The following is a 12,248-nucleotide window of genomic DNA, read 5'->3' on the forward strand; positions in this document are numbered from 1 at the left end:
AACTATGATCTATAATTTTTCGGTTGATTAAATTTTTATAACTTTCTTTTAATAAATGTAAAAAAAAAATTAAAAATTTTTAGATTAAAAATTATAATTTTAGAGTAGCACATACAATTCTAATTCTAAACAAATTTTTGCAAAATTTTTCTTTAAAGATTTCTTGATATCTTCCTTTTTTCTAGTTTAAAATATGAAACTATTTCACTCCTTAAATATTTTCACTCTCTTCCAATAACTCTTACAAAAACAAACTTTGGTAAATATCCTGTTTAGGGGAAGATGCTCCGATGTCTTTGATCTTTTGACATATGTTGTCAAGGTCATCACCCTGAGTAACGCTTAAAAGGTTTTAGCCGTTGTTTACTAAAAAGTTACAAAATTTTTTTTAAATTGACGTTTCTTGCAATTATTTTATCAAATACTGAAAATTTGAAAAAATGTTTCAAATAAAAGTTGTCTCTTCAAAATACACATTTTATATTCTATTCATTTTTATTATACGAGTGATAGTTTTCGAGAAAAACAACGATAAAGACTCTAAACCTTATACAATATTAATTATAACATAATATATAATATAGTCCCACTGTATCTTTTCACGCTTAAAAGGTTTTAGCCGTCGCTCGTTATTTATTGAAAAACAAAGAAAGTTACAAAGAAAAAAGTTTCATTTCAAAAGAGTATAGTTTTTTGACACCGTGTACATTTCAAAGGTAAATATATAATTTGGTATACATAAATATAACATACTACTGGCTATCTAACTTGGAATTTGTATTATCGTCTATAAATATTTGGTACTATTGTGACTAAACATCAACGCTTTAAATATTTAAAAAAGAAGTATGTTCAGGATGTAGCGTCGATATTTACAGTTAGAATAGTCAAATTTCAAAAGTCAGACAAGTGTGTCATAGACTTCTTTATTACGCAGTAGGAAAGATTATCCGAATTTTCAATATGCGTTTATACGAATTCCTTAATATGATACACAATTTTAATTCTTTATGGAATTTTTTGTGCGAAAAGAAAGTCATTCGTAACGAAATAACGTGTCCAAGATGTGAAAACGTATTAATATTAGTAAACAGTGCGGAAAACCATCTATTCCATTGTACAAAAACATATTTCAAAATTGTTAAAGATCGAAAACACGACAAAAGGACAAAAAGTAACGTGTAATTTTAAACTTAGTGCATTTCATGGAACATGTTTCGTACGAGCACATATGGATTTACCAAAAATTTGTCGATGTATTGCATATTTTTTAATCTTACCTCCACCACGACAGAATTTTTTAAAGATTGAATTGGAATTAAATGATAGCGGTGTAGTTGATTGGACGAATTTTTGTCGAGAGGTAAATAATATATTCTTTATATTAATTTATGTGTACTTTTACATGATACTGTATGTTTCTTTCCTAAATCAACTTTAGTTACTCCAATAATGATTGTTAAGCAAACAAAAGTCAATTGGTGGAATTAATAAAATTGTTGAACTAGACAAAGCGAAAATAGGCAAAAGGAAATATAATACTGGACGTATAATTCGTGGCCAATGAGTTTTTGGTGGTGTCGAAAGAAATACCAAAGAAATTTTTATTTTGTCTGTACCAAATAGAAATGGTGAAACATTATTGTCGATCATTCGAAAATATGTTGCTCCTGGTACCATTATTTATACAGATATGTGGCGTGGATATACTGCTTTAAGTAATGACAATAATTACACACATCGAAGTGTAAATCATCACGCTCATTATATTGATCCAGAAACAGGTGTCCACACGCAAAATATAGAAAGACTATGAAGAGATATGAGAGCAAATATTCCCTGCTATGGCACACGCGATTATCATTTTGTACATTATCTTGCTGAATTTTTGTTTAAAAGAATGTATAATTACGATGAACGCATTAATGCTTTCTTTGAAATCATGAGTTCACTATATCCATTAGATTAATAAATAAATATAAATTAAACTATCAATAAAATGACTATTTTTTTATGTTTTTTCCTTCATTGCAAAAAGCTATATATAGTTTTTACAATTACGGTAAATAAGCATAAGTACTACTCCAAAGAAAACAAATGGGAACGTGAATGTGCGGACACAGTAGGTTCCGTTCTCCTACAGGGGCCTTTACTTTCAAAAAATATAATCTTTTTCCACTTACACAACAAATGGGTTGGGTTAGGTTATTTTTTTTGGAAGTGCAGCCCCTCGCAAGGGGCGGAACCTACTGTATCCGCGCATACACTTTCTACGCATATACTTTTCTACTCACGCAACAAATGGGTTAGGTTAGGTTATTTTTTTTGGAAGTGGAGCCCCCCGTAGGGGGGCGGAACCCGCTATGCCCGCGCATAGACTTTCTATGCGTGAAAAGTGTATGCGCGGATATAGTGGGACTATATTATATATGATATTATAATTAATATTGTATAAGGTTTATAGTCTTTATCGTTGTTTTTCTGGAAAAACTATCACTCGTATAATAAAAATGGATAGGATATAAAACGTGTATTTTGAAGAGATTTACAACTTTTATTTGAAACATTTTTTTATTCCAGTATTTGATAAAATAATTGCAAAAAACGTCAATTTTTAACAATTTTTGTATGTAACGTTTTAGCAAACAGCGAGCGACGGCTAAAACCTTTTAAGCGTTCTAAGGGTGATGACCTTGACAACATATGTCAAGGTCAAGGACATCGGAGCATCCTCCCCTAAACAGGATATTGACCCGAACTTTTTTCAAACACAGCAATACGAAGTGTTATTTTTTATATTTCTTTTTTAATATTGAAATTTTGGCGTAGTATTCAGCATTGAAAAAAATTAATAACCAGAAATGATACTTTGCATTCTTATGTTTTTGTTTAATTCTGTGTATAATTATACACATTTTTAAAATTTTCTGAAACGCTTTAAATTTTTCTGTAAAAAAGTTATGATAAGATATATGTTAAAGATGTATCTGATTATTTGTAGCAATTATCTTTTTTAATAATAATTTCCATATTTTACACATTTTTTAGAATTATCATAAATAATTGTGATATTTTAATGCAAGTGAGGAAATAAATATAGGCTTTTACTTCTTAAAAATAATATTTGTATTTCTATTCAAAATAATATTTTGACATTTATTAATTCTAGAATAACTTTTTTATTTACTTATAAAATCATATTTTTTAATTATCAAGAATATTTATATTATTTCAAATGTTTATATTTTTTTGTATGGAAAATATTATATAATTCAAACATTGATATTAAAAATAAGTTTTAATTGCATCTAATAGTATTTTTAATATTTTGTTGTGTTTATAAATTTTTTCAGATTAACTATGATTTTGAACAAAAATTTAGTCATTTGAAGGACTTTTTCGATATAAATCAAAAGTTTGAAAATTTGTTTAATTATATTTATAACAAACGTAAAATACTTCTTAAACCATCTGATGAATCTTTGTTTAATTTGCTTGAAGACCAGATAACAACAGGTAAAAAATTAATATATTATTATAAACATACGTTATATTATGTTTTTTAAAATTTTTTTTTATGTATTCAATGTATTACTTACATGATTAATGATTCACAGTTTAATATTTTCACTGATCTGCATATTTTGTTCTCAAATGTATTTGATTTTAAAAACATTATTTTGAACTTAATATTTTAAAGAATTATTATCTGTTTAATTTTGAATTTAAATCTTTAATTTATTTTTAAATGTATGTAATAACTTATTTTAAGCATAGCGCTGATTTTATATTATGTTTTCAGATTGGTTTCCGAAATTGCAAACTAATATATTTTTTCAATTTTATAAATATGTAATATATTTTTTAATATAATTAAAATTGAATAACGTATACTACTATTTTTTATTTATAGTTCTATTAAATATAATGTAAATATAATTTTAAAAATTGTACATATATAATAATATCAATAAGATGAATGCTTTTTTTAATTATAGATTTAAAAACAGTAATACGTTTATACTTATTGTCTTCTTTGGTGCCTCCTCGTAGTAGGGCAAGATCTATTGGAAACCATCTCGGTAAAAAATTTCTTATATATAATTATATATAACAATATAAAAGTATATAGAAATATATAAAATTCTGTATAAGTTATGTATAGTTATGTATAGCATGCATAATTTCGTATTATCGTTGACTGACATTTAGCCAACATTAATATAAAATTATATATAATTATACAACAAGTCATATATTATTATATATAATTATACATAACTTATATAAAATTTTATATATTTCTATATTATTTTATATGGTCATATATCATATATAATTATACATAACAAATTTTTTACCGGGATCTGTACCCGGAGCAAGAGATGACCTCTTTTTGCAAATAAAAATCCCAGGTGATATTGAAAAAGTTAAACAAGAAAGGATTGATTTTATGTATAAAAAAGACTTGACAATTCAGCCGTATATAATAATAGTTGGTCCAAATTTAAGTAATATTCATGCTTTTTACGTTATTATTGATGGCAAATATTATCATTTGGCAACACTTCTCCATGCTTTAAAGTTCTGTTTTCAAACATTTTATTTTGGATGTAAAATATACATCACAAAGTAAACATCTTTGGTTTCTTTAGCAATGGGAATTATTTAATATTACTTCTGAAAAAGATATAAAAATTCCCTTTATAAATGATATAATACAATTTAAAAAAGAGGAATGAAATAAATTATTTTAATAACCACTGAGTATCTTCATTTATTTAATTTTAAAAATTAAATATTAATATTATAAATTTTTAAAAATGGAAGAAAACAATTTTGTTTGTTTTGAATGTTCTAAAACATTTAAAAATATTGATATTTTAATACAACATATTAAATATCTGCATCCGTTTTCACAAAATTATGCTTGTAACCAAAATAAATGTCATTGTACTTTTCCTCTGTTAAATAGTTTAAAAAAGCATCTAATAAAAAATCATACAAAACATGAAATATCTTAACAATCAGATACAGAAGAACAAGTCAAATTGTCTAACTTTTCTAATTGTTTAGTATATCAAAATATTTCTCAAAATAGTTTTGATGAATCTCATACTAGTAATTCTTCTAATAATGAAATATGTGATATTTTTTACATTGTTCAGAATGCTATTATTCGTTCCATATCAAAGATGTATAGTAATCCTTCTTTACCACGAAACATTGTTCAAATTATAATAAAAGATATAAAAGAACTATTTACAAGTGTAAATACTTCTATCGAGTGTGAATTAAAAAAACAAAATTTAGAAAATATTTTTAACACAATTTGTGCCATTTTTAAGGAAATTGAAGATATATTCGAAAAATTAGAAACTGAATATAAGTGATTAAAATTTCTGGAAGATAATAAGTATTATATTAAGCCACATGCTTTTTTCATAGGAGAGAGATCCGTTCTTGCTTAAACAAATAAATCTTACGAAACAAATATGATTATTAACAAATGTGAAGGACAAATAGTAGAATTGCGTAAGATTTTAAAACAATTTTTAGAATTACCATATGTATTTGATGAAATTGTGTCTTATATGCAAGATGAGGAATCTCTGTATGATGATAATGTGCGTACCAATATTTTGCAAGGAAACTTATGGAAAAAAGTAAAACTAAAATTTCCAAATAAAATAGTATTTCCGTTATATCTTTTCTATGATGATTTTGAGCCTAATAATCCCTTAAGTTCAAAATCTGGTATATATAAAGTAGGTGCAGTTTATATTTCTATAGCGTTATAGTCTATATCCGTTCAATTTGTTTCTTTATTGGAAAATATTTTTTTAGCTCAGCTAAATTTTTCGGTAAATATTCACATAAGGTCACCCCTTTTAGAAGTCAATGACCTTGACATATGTTGTCAAGGTCATCACCCTCAGTAACGCTTAAAAGGTTTTAGCCATCGCTCGTTTATTAAAAAGTTACATATAAAAATTGTTAAAAATTGACGTTTTTTGCAATTATTTTATCAAATACTGGAAATTTAAAAAAATGTTTCAAATAAAAGTTGTAAATCTCTTCAAAATACACGTTTTATATCCTATCCATTTTTATTATACGAGTGATAGTTTTCGAGAAAAACAACGATAAGACTATAAACCTCATACAATATTAATTATATCATATAATATAGTCCCACTGTATCCGCGCATACACTTTCCTACCCACACAACAAATGGGTTGGATTAGGTTATTTTTTTTTGGAAGTGGAGCCCTCGCAGAGGGGCGGAACCCACTGTATCCACGCATACACTTTTCACGCATAGAAAGTCTATGCGCGGGCATAGTGGGTTCCACCCTCCTGCGAGGGGCTCCACTTCCAAAAAAAATAACCTAATCCAACTTATTTGTTGTGTGGGTAGGAAAGTATATGTGTAGAAAGTGTATGCGCGGATGCAGTGGGACTATATTATATATTATGTTATAATTAATATTTTATAAGGTTTAGAGTCTTTATCGTTGTTTTTCTTGAAAACTGTCACTTGTATAATAAAAATGGATAGAATATAAAATGTGTATTTTGAAGAGACCTATAACTTTTATTTGAAATATTTTTTTAAATTTTCAGTATTTGATAAAATAATTGCAAAAAACGTCAATTTAAAAATATTTTTATAACTTTTTAGTAAACAACGAGCGACGGCTAAAACCTTTTAAGCGTTACTCAGGACAGTGACCTTGACAACATATGTCAAGGTCATTGACTTCTGAAAGGGGTGACCTTATGTGAATATTTACCCTTTCATTTAACTATTCAAGAGAAAAATACTTTTTTTTAATAAGGTGATTAATTATTTGAGCCATATCGTATCTTAAATCTCCTTCTAAAACATTATGCATTAAGTCACAATATAAATTGCTTGCAATATGAAAATTTGGCAATTCATGCCAAACACATGCTTCTTTAATATCATATGAAAGAGATAAACAATCATTGTAATTGTCAAAATTTCGTAAGTTTTCTTCATTTTCTGTTGTTTGATATTATGTTTCATTTTTATGAATTTTACAAAAGCGGCAAAAATAATTTGCTTGGAAACTTTCATCAAACCCTAAAATAGAATTTAAGTCTAAATTATCTCCTAAAATTAATAACAATGTAAAGTATATACAAACGTTTTTTTCTGGAGATATTTGTACCAAAATACCTTCAGTTTCTAAATATTTCAGTTCTAGAATAATTTTAGAAAATGTACTTTTATTACCATATTGCGTTCGATCGGTAGAAAAATTGGTAAAAGGGTTTGATGAAAGTTTCCAAGCAAATTATTTCTGCCGCTTTTGTAAAACTCATAGAAATGAAACATAATATCAAACAACAGAAAATGAAGATAACTTACGAAATTTTGACAATTACAATAATGATTGTTTATCTCTTTCATATGTTATTAAAAAAGCATGTGTTTGACATGAATTGCCAAATTTTCATATTGCAAGCAATTTATATTGTGACTTAATGCATGATGTTTTAGAAGGAGTTTTAAGATACGATATGGCTCAAATAATTAATCACCTTATTAAAAAAAAGTATTTTCCTCTTGAATAGTTAAATGAAAGAATCAAATATTTCAAATTTTCAGCCATAGATACAGGTAATCCAATACCGTTAATTATTTTGGAACATTTGAAAAAAAATGTATTATAATAAGTGCATCTGAAATGTTAGCATTGAGTATTTATTTTTGTATTCTGGTTGGTGATTTGATTCCTCCGTCTGAACCTGTGTGGGATTTTTATATACTTTTATACAAAATGTTAAATATACTTTTATCAAAAACAATTTCTAATTCTTCCATATCTTATCTTAAAACTCTAATTCAAGAACATCATCAATCTTACTGTAATTTATTTGAAGAAACATTAAAACCTAAATTTCATTTACTTCTCTACTATCCTAAAATTATGAAGGAAATAAGTCCTGTACGACACATTTATGTAATGAAATATGAAGGTTTTCATAAACAATTAAAAAGTACTGCTAAAATTGTTACTTCTCGTATTAATTTACTTCTAACTTTATGTATTAAACAACAATTAAAATCTTCTTATAAAATTTTAAGCAAGAAAGGTTTCATTAATACTATAGAATTTACACAATTTTTAGGTAAATTGCATAATATAAAAGAAACAAAATTGATTTCTCTAATAAAGATCTTCTCCGTAGAAGCAACTGTTTTTTGCTCAGTCAAGATTAATAATATTAAATATAATATAAATAATATTATACAGATAAATGATACTGTATCTGATTGCTTTTTAAAATTTGGGCTGCTTCAATATATTGTTTGTGACAATAAATGTATTACTTTTATTTTATCACCACTTACAAATATTTCATTTGAATATTATTTGCAAGCCTATGAAATTGCTATAAATGAAGATGCTTAATAGTTTTCACTAAATTGGGAAGATTTACCAAATAAATTCCTCTATAATATTCATATAATGGGTAATGGGAAGAATTATATTGTTCCTTTACAGTAAATCTCCAAATTTTTGGAGACTTACCGGTCATATGTTAATATTTCAGATTGTTTTCACTTCCTTTAAAAAAGAAAAATAAATATGTTATGTTTAAGTTATAAATATATTAAAGTTTAATATATTAAACGTTGAAAACGTATTAAACATGTTGTGTTTAGGTTATAAATATATTAAAGTTTATTTAGTAAAGTTATATTTTATATATGTATATGAGCAGAGCATACTTCTGTACCATATGCCAGATTATGTATACTATGTATATACATACACTAATTTGTGGCTCATGCTTGCTTCAAAAATGGTGCTGATTAGGTGACTTTTATTTAACGATTACTCTTTCATAAGTATTGCAGAAAAAATATTATTCAGGATTTTTTTATTTGATTCTTTATTCAGGAAACACGCTATTTAATTCACGGGCATGAATAATGACATCTTGTATACTATATACATATATAGTGATATATTTTTATATATTTTTGTATCTTCAAGATAATTAAAGTGATAACGCATACATCGTTTTTTCATATTTACACGGTATGAGATAATACACGATTTTTATAAATGTGTCATATGCCAAATGAGAATAATATCACTGCCAAACTATTGTACAATTATCTGCAAGTAAACGCTAAAGCTTTTTATATGTAGAGAGTATATTTCCCGGTAAAAAATTTGTTATGTATAATCATATATGATATATGATCATATAAAATTATACAGGGTGTCCCAGAACAACCTTCCGTCCGTAAAATGACGTACTCCTGACACAATTCTAAGACAATTTTTCCTTTACCAAAATTTGATTTAAAGCGTAGTTTTTGAGTTATAAACGAAAATAGTTAGCAAATCACGCGTCGAGTATAGAAGGCAGCCAGGAGCGGCGCGGCGCACCACGAGCGCGGGCGCAGCTGACCGTCCGACGAGTGATTACCGTCGCATGAGTCAAAATCGCTAACTATTTTATCTTATAACACAAAATTATGCTTTAAATAAAATTTTGGTAAAGAAGAAAATGTCGTATAATTACGTCAGGAATAAGTGTTCCTTAAAATAACGTCGGACGCTGCGATCAGCTGATTGCTACACGCGATGTGTCTGTCAGCTGAGCTGGAAAATCAATATATCGATCGGCCTGAAGTCGTCGACGACAATGTCGATGACAATCGAAGGAGCGTCGCCGTCGCGGAGACGGTTATTTCTCTCTCTCTCTCTCTCTCACTTACTCACACTCACTCACTCACTCACTCACTCACACTCACTCACTCACTCACTCACTCACTCACTCACTCACTCTGTCCCTTTCTTTTACACACACACTCAGCCATACACTCATCGCGTGTAGCAATCAGCTGATCGTAGCGTCCGACATTATTTTAAGGAACACTTATTCCTGACGTAATTTTACGACATTTTCTTCTTTATCAAAATTTTATTTAAAGCATAATTTTGTGTTATAAGATAAAATAGTTAGCGATTTTGACTCATGCGGCGGTAAATCACTCGTCGGACAGTCAGCTTCGCCCGCGCTCGCGGTGCGCCGCGCCGCTCCTGGCTGTCTTTTATACTCGACGCGTGATTTGCTAACTATTTTCGCTTATAACTCAAAAATTACGCTTTAAATCAAATTTTGGTAAAGGAAAAATTGTCTTAGATTTGTGTCAGGAGTTCGTCATTTTACGGATGGAAGGTTGTTCTGGGACACCCTGTATAGAAATATATAAAATTTTGTATAAGTTATGTATAATTATATATAATAATATATGACTTATTATATAATTATATATAATTTTATATTAATGTTGGCTAAATGTCAGTCAACGATAATACAAAATTATGCATACTATACATAACTATACATAACTTATGCAGTATTTTATATATTTCTATATACTTTTATATTGTTATATATAATTATATATGAGAAATTTTTTACCGGGTTACCACCAGGCTCTAATATTTTTGTTCCCCAATAAAATGCATCGACGACGAAGCAGAGCCGAGTATTATCAACTTGAATTGAACACTATTTTGATTTTTGAAAAGTTATAAATTCCGCGATGTTACATTATATTTTTAGTTATAGTATGTTTGTAGTGTCACAAATTAACGCATAAAATTTAAATTAAAAGTTAATGTTTATATATAGTAAAGTAATAAAATTATAGAAAGAGCTCCAATTAGTAAATATAAATAAGTAAGTAAGAAAGAGGCAATAGGAGCGAGGAGATGTGAATATAAAATTATAAGTTTTTTATATATAGATGATGTGTCGCAATTGTATTGACATTAAGTACATTAGTAACATTCTATAGAAAGACGGTAATTATAATAAAGATTTGAACGTTTCGATTCATAGTAAAGTAAATAACATACATATACTTGCGTTCATTCTGTTTGCAATAATATAAAATTTGTAAAAGGCGGCGACTATTATATATGATTATGTATACTTATACATACTTATTATAATAAGTGATAATAAATACCTCAACAAAAATGAGGTTATTAGGTATAATCGTTTTTTACTGACCTGTCATTTCTTTTTAAGAAATATATATAATGTTACATTTTGGATTTTCACTTTTTATTGTATTTAAATTTGATACCTGCATTTTATCTGTATAACAGTATAATGTGATATTGTTTTTGTATAATACTTGCTTTTACTTTCGAAAAGTTTTTTCTTAAAAAATTTATTTTAAAATAAATTTTTTAAGAAAATTGAAGAAACTAATTTAATAAAAGCAAGTAAATATTAAAAAAATAAAATTCATTAAATTAATAAAATAATAAAATTGAATCAATGATGAAATTGTTTGCATGAAACAACAAAATTATTTAAAACAATATCATGAATTTTTCAAATAAAACAATAAAATTATTTAAGCGAAATAATGAAATTGTTTGAGTCAAAGAAAAAATGACATTGTTTCAAAAAATATTTTATTTTATGCAAACATATATTTTTTTGAAAGTCAAACAATTAGTTTAAACAGTAGTTTGGCCTATTCCAATGGTTAAATTTATTTGACTTTAATAAAATTTATTAAATCCAAAGAAATCTTTTTCTCTGTGTATACAGGGTGTTCCGAAAATACCGGTAAATATTTTAATGGCAGGTTCTTTAGAACATTTTAGGACGAAAAGTTTAATACAAAAATGTCGAGGCTACAATAGTATTCCAACTGGAAGCAATTATATTTCACGAATGATAGGGCTGAGATTTCGCGCTCTCAGGTGCGGCAAAATAACAAGTGATAAAAGTGCTCCTATAAATAGCGCTCTTTTCACGATATTATGAATATTATGTTAACACTTGTTATTTTGCCGTACCTGAGAGCGCGAAATCTCAGTTCTATCATTCGTGAAATATAATTGCTTCCAGTTTAAAAACTATTGTAGCCTCGACATTTTTGTATTAAACTTTTCATCTTAAAATGTTCTAAAGAACCTGCCATTAAAATATTTACCGGCATTTTCGGGACACCCTGTATATATACATGTATAATATTTTATAATAAAAAATTTTAAAAACTTTATAAATTTTAACTAAACTTTCATATAAATTGCAACTGAAATTAAATAATTGTAAGAATTTAATCACTTAAATGCGTTTAAAAAAGAATGAGTATTTACAATAATATAAATATTATATAAAATAGTTATTGGCATTATATAAATATACTATTTTAATTTGAATT

General features: G+C 26.9%; 1 long non-coding RNA gene across 2 annotated transcripts in view; it reads left to right on the top strand.

The window, feature by feature from the left end:
* Positions 1-3,366: 3,366 nt before the first annotated feature.
* The window catches only part of LOC140671875 (uncharacterized), a 39,929-nt gene continuing 31,047 nt past the window's right edge, over positions 3,367-12,248 (top strand). For both annotated transcript variants that reach the window (XR_012047803.1, XR_012047804.1), the window contains exon 1: positions 3,367-3,516. This is a non-coding gene — a long non-coding RNA (uncharacterized lncRNA). The remainder of the gene's footprint in view (positions 3,517-12,248) is intronic.

The sequence above is a fragment of the Anoplolepis gracilipes genome, chromosome 12 (genome assembly GCF_047496725.1).
Source record: "Anoplolepis gracilipes chromosome 12, ASM4749672v1, whole genome shotgun sequence".
Lineage (NCBI taxonomy): Eukaryota > Metazoa > Arthropoda > Insecta > Hymenoptera > Formicidae > Anoplolepis > Anoplolepis gracilipes.